The sequence below is a fragment of the Canis aureus genome, chromosome 22 (genome assembly GCF_053574225.1).
Source record: "Canis aureus isolate CA01 chromosome 22, VMU_Caureus_v.1.0, whole genome shotgun sequence".
Lineage (NCBI taxonomy): Eukaryota > Metazoa > Chordata > Mammalia > Carnivora > Canidae > Canis > Canis aureus.
The window spans coordinates 49,656,609-49,662,275 of record NC_135632.1 but is presented as its reverse complement, the minus strand read 5'-3'; the positions used below and the strand labels follow the sequence as shown (position 1 = coordinate 49,662,275).

The window sequence follows — 5,667 nt, the reverse complement described above, 5'->3', positions numbered from 1 at the left end:
TCCTTATGCCCAGGAGGAAGTCACATGTGGGTTTTAATTTTTATAACCTTTTCATTATAAAAGGGATACATGCCAAGTGTAGAAAAAAGGAAAATACAAAAAGCATAAAAAATGAAAGTTCCCATTCTACCTCGTAGTATTTTGGTTTATTTCTCCTTGATATTTTTAATGCACATATGTTTGTTATATGTATTTTATAAATTAGAATCTTACTGTATATATAAGAGCATTTCCCACAACATTCAAAATTCTTTAAAAGACAAAGTCTTGGGTTTTTTAAAAAATATTTTATTTATTTGTTCATGAGAGACAGAGAGAGAGAGAGAGGCAGAGATACAGGCAGAGGGAGAAGCAGGCTCCATGCAGGAAGCCCGATGCAGGACTCGATCCCAGGATTCCAGGACTCCAGGATCACCCCCTGAGCCAAAGGCAGACGCTCAACCACTGAACCACACAGGTGCCACTAAAAAACAGAGCTCTTAATGCATAGTATTATGTTCTACGGACTTAATCTAATTTGTTTAAGCATTCTTTGTTATTGCAAATGTCACTTGTTTCTAATTTTTTGTCATTAAAAACAATGTCAGTCATTATATAAACAGGGATTTATTCCAAGTCTTCCCTTGCTCAATTGAAAGTCCTTTCAAATGGACAGAATTCTGTGGTAGAAATGAGGTTTGGGAGTGTCTGTTGGGGTGATTACACCGAGAAGCAACTGCTGGGCTTTGGAGCTGGCCAACCAGCCAGGGAGAGCTGCTGATCAGCAATCAGGAGGCCGGGGTAGCCAGTGGTGCCTTTACTCCTCCAGTCTCCCCCCTCACAGCTCAAGCACATGCTTGTGGCAATAGGTGTATTTGGGCTCTGTGGACAATTCTTTTCTCGAGGAGAAGGCAGGGATGTGGGCTGGAGCTTTGCCCCTGACTGCATCATGATTTGACTCAGCCAGCAGACCACGTGAACTGGGTTAACCCTTGCCAACCTCCCTTGGTTCCTTCCTCCAGGTTAGGCTGAGACCTCTGCCTCCTCCTCCTTCCTTCTCTGTCTCCCTCACCCCAACCCACAGCACTCTTGCAGTGCTTACTACTGTGCCTTTTAATGTTTCATTTACAAGTCACACTCCTCTTTTTGATTCAAGCTACTCGAGAGTCTTACCATCTTTGTGTCTTCAGGAGCTGAGCATGAGAAGGAATGAATACATATCCCAGGAGCATCCGGAGTACACCAACGATAAATTAAGGGCTTGGAACTTATTTGGGAGAAGTAGAGTTTATTCTTTATTAATATGTTTCATCACAGAGTTTCATTGAATTGGGGAAGTTATAACTCAGATGTGAGGCTCAGTGGGTGGTTGGGGTTTTGGCATCACATATCTCTGTGCCCTGAAGGTTTCTGTTTTTGCTCTGATTTGACTTTACACTGAGAGCCAAGTCTTAACTAAGGAAGGATTTTTAAACAAACAAACAAAAAACCCATCTTCCCAGCTTTCCTTTAAAGCAATGGTTCTCAAGCTACTTGATATCAGAATTGTCAGAAGGACTTGCTAGAACATGGAAGGCTGAGCTCTACCTCTGGAGTTTCTGACTTAGCATTTCTAAAAACTTCCCATCCCGTGTGATGCTGATGCTGCCGGTCTGGGTACCACACTTTGAGAACTGCTATTCTCAATGTTCTAATGTGATGGACTGATCTTCTCCCAAGTCCAAGGAGCTGGGTGTGTAAGATGTTTGGCCCCTGTGCCACAGCCCAGCCCTGTTTGCCCTCACATCAGGCTTGGACTGTCTTTTCTTGGCAGCCTGTAGAGGTACACTGGGGCATTCCAGCTTTTGTCAAAAGGCCACCAGGACCTAAAAATCACTGCAGCAGGATCTGAAAGCTTACCAGGGTACTTACTAGCTTTTAGAAGAAGCACTTGAACCTTCAGGGAAGAGAATTATACATCACGGGAAAACTCCAGGAGCCAAACTTTGAACAGGAGGAGGCACCTGCTCCCTTCCAAAGGCCAAGGGACTCCTGGCTGTCATCTGTGAGGGTCTCCATATGCTCTCCATGCCACCTGCTCTGTGCCTGAGCCCACGGCCTCTTCTTTCTTGACCTTTACAAGGGAAGGGGATAGGGCTAAGATAGGCTTTCCCGATCACATTCAAATAAAATCCAAACTTCTGACCATGGCCTGCCTGGGGCTTAGACCTCATGTCCCTGCTTCTCAGCTTGTCAGCTCCACCCTGACCCTCTGCCCACTCTGCTGCCCCTCAGATGCCAAGCTTTTCCTACCCTGGAGCTCCATCTGCTAAGGCCAGGTCCCAGATGGCACACAACATTCGTTCGGACATCCTCTCCCCAGAGATGGCTTCCTGTTCGCCCCTGTAAATCAGCCTCCCCGCCCCCCTTTCCTTCTACTCTTTAAGGCCTCAGTCCCAGGAACAGAGGGGCAGGGATGCTATATTTTTCCAAACCCACTTACCCCTACAACTAAGAACCTCTTTGGTATGTCTCCACTCCAGTTCCTTCTCCTTCCTTCCTGGTCCTGGCCCATTGGTGGAGGGCAATAGGTGGATGTGACCTCAGGTAACCCATCTGCCTAGGCTGCCGCTGAGATGCCGCCCACACAGCCACAGTCCTTGGAATCAGCAGGGCACTTACTGAAGCGTGGATGCCAGAAAAGTGCTCAGGTCCTAAGACAAACCAGGGCAGGAATGTTTTATAGATGTTGGGAGCATTTGATTCTTAGATAAAGGGCCTAGGAGACCCAGAACACTTTCCTGAATGCAGAGCAAAACTCCTGTCAGCCTATTTATTTTGGTATTACTAAACACCACCTTTATTACTAATAATACCTCGCACTCATGTTGTGCTTTTCATCCAGAGATCTCTAGGTGCATGCAGTATTAGCATTAAGCAGCACAGCCCTGTGACCCCTGACTTATGTAATTATACAGAGAGCTTCCTCAAGGTAGAAGGGTTGGCCCTTCATCCAACAGACCTAGATGGAAGCTAGAAATAGTCGAGTCCAAACCTCAGCTGGGTGACAGACATTTCAGTACATGTCCCCACCCACCCTGTTAACTTCGCAATGACAAGATCGGTTCTGCCTTCTTCTTCTTTGTCATCTCCAGCATTTAGCACAATGCCTGGAATATATAGCAGGTGCTCAGTAAATGTTTACTAAGTGAATAAGTGAGTGATGAACAAACAAATTAACCTGAAAGTGAGCTTGGCCTTCCCTCCTTGCTCTCTTCTCTTGCAGATGGGGTGTACAGGAGTGGCTGTCAGTATGTTGTTGCTACTCCCTCCTGTCGTATTGCTGTTCCCTGGTGCTTCTGCTCCCAGGCTCACGTGCATCTCCATGGCAGAGGACAACCCATAGGCTACGGGAGCAGCTTTGGCCATGCCCCCATATGTCCTGCCCCTACATCCCTTAACCAATGACTGAGGGGTCTAGGCTACGGGCTCTCCAACTCCCTCATCCCTGATGGGAACACTTAGGTGTGACCTATACTGTGCCAGCATTACCCTCCTAGGAATTCGGCTTGACACTATAGCCTTGTTTGCTCTTCTTCCCTTCCCAGACCTGCTTCCCGACCCTACAGAATGTGACAACCGTGGGAACACTTCCTAATGAGTCACTTTCACTGGAATATTCTGTCAGGATCCGCTTCTGGGGAAACTAGCTTAAAACTGGAACATTTTGATTTCATGACTGTGGCTCCTTTTCCCCATGATGCTGACTCTTTTTCCTGTACCAGGAAGGATCTACTAAGAGAATACAACAACAGCAACAGTAACAAACACCCTTCCTATTGGATGAGAAGCAACGGAAGATAAGGAGCAGCCAAGACTTTACATCTGTTGGGGCCAGAATATAGTTTTGGCTTAGAATTTTCTTGAGCAAAGATAGGGCAACAAAGTAAGCTTCTAATTCTTGCACCCATAAGCATGTGGCCTGATTTTTAGATTTCCCACCTGGGGGCTCTCTTCAGACAAATCTCTGCAGGAGTCAGAGTGAAGACCAGTGGTTCCTAAGCGACCAAAACAGGGCCTTACGATCGAGGCCAGGCAGGACCCAGATGGCCTCACCCATTTAGATCAAGGAGGTCTTGTAGCAAAGTGGTGGTGGGTGCTGGACCGAGTCAGTGTGGTGGGTTGTGACCGTGTTTCCTCAAAAAAGACTTTTAAAGAGTCATTTCTCCATTCCCTGGGACTTTCTTGTCCCAGGACTTCCCATTTTCAGAGATCAAGCTCAGATGCAGAGGGGCATCCAAGGGCTTCAGGCAAAAGCAATGGAATGGCATTTAATAACTTTCCTGACTGTACCATAAAGACAATGGCAGGGGTAAGTGTTCCTGAGCTCCCCGGAATTTTATTAGTTTGTACGACTTCAAAGGGCTCTGGTGATGCTGCCATAACCTACTTCGGAGGAAAACATTTATTATTAACATTGGTTTAACACTTAACTTTCTAGGGTATTTGTAGATGACACAGTCATACATCTGCCTTTTTATAGTGCTTTGCAGCAGAGCACAAGACCTTCTGGCTGACACCTCATAGATCATCAAAATTAAGACCTCTAGGCAAACAGAGGAAAGTAGGGCGGGGGTGGGGTAGGGACAGCAACTGGGGATGATTCAAATGGTTTCCCAGTTAACTTTCCTTCAGAGAGAGACTGTTTCCATTAAGGAGCAAATTATTCTTAACATTAAGACATCCTTGTTTCCGTGGCAACCTATAATAACTTGAAAGGAATGGTCCGCGGTGGCCATGCAGCCAAGTGATGCTTCCCACCTGACTGGTACCTGGTGGAGATTAACCCAGACATGGGGTGAGCCAGCCAGGGATCATCCTCCGCCTACTTGGCATTCAACGCCCTTACTCTCCTGTGCTAAAGCCAGAAGAAATCTGGAAATTAGCAAGCCAGGATGAGAGCAGGTTCTCCATCTTTTATAAACATAAACTGTATTTTCACAGTGTCAGGATCTTTGCTGAAGACTCTGAAGATGATAACAGAAAGCTATCAATATGGCAGCCCAGGTGGCTCAGTGGTTTAGCGCCGCCTTCGGCCCAGGGCTTGATCCTGGAGACCTGGGATCAAGTCCCACGTCAGGCTCCCTGCAGGGAGCCTGCTTCTGCCTGTGTCTCTGCCTCTCTCTCTCTCTTTCTCTGTGTCTCTCAAGAATAAACAAATAATATCTTTTAAAAAAAAAGCTATCAGCAAAGGAAGAAAATAATTCATTTCTTTTTTACTGACTCCCCTTCATGGTCCAGCCCTGGCTGACATTTTGGGATTTCTTTGGCCTGTCTATAAAAAGATAAGCAAGAGGCCATAATTGTATGGTATCATATGCTCTTACACCCATGAGCCTTTGTCACTCAAACTGACCAAATGTGGAAAATGAGTGAGGTATTTGGGAGATCCCTTTGGTAGAGATTGTGTTGGCCCAACTTTATGTAGGTCATAAACTATTTTGCACAAATGACCTTTATTTTGGGAGGAACAACAATTGTTGCCTCTAAGCTCTGAGACCAGCAGTATCTTTGAGGGGGGAAAAAAGGAACCATGAAAGAGAAAATTTACTGACAAGCCAGTAAGGACTGCAAAATAGCCATTTGGGAGAATTCTTGCTGGAGACCACATAAAACCTTGCATCTTTCCCACTGATAAAGTGGCTGCTG

General features: G+C 46.0%; 1 long non-coding RNA gene across 1 annotated transcript; it reads right to left on the bottom strand.

Moving 5' to 3' along the window:
- Window positions 1-312: 312 nt before the first annotated feature.
- LOC144294394 (uncharacterized) lies at window positions 313-2,649 on the bottom strand. Its single transcript, XR_013361792.1, has 3 exons — window positions 2,462-2,649; window positions 1,891-2,092; window positions 313-463 (listed from the first exon to the last, which is right to left on the bottom strand). It is a non-coding gene; the product is annotated as an uncharacterized LOC144294394 (long non-coding RNA).
- Between the last annotated feature and the right edge of the window lie 3,018 nt (window positions 2,650-5,667).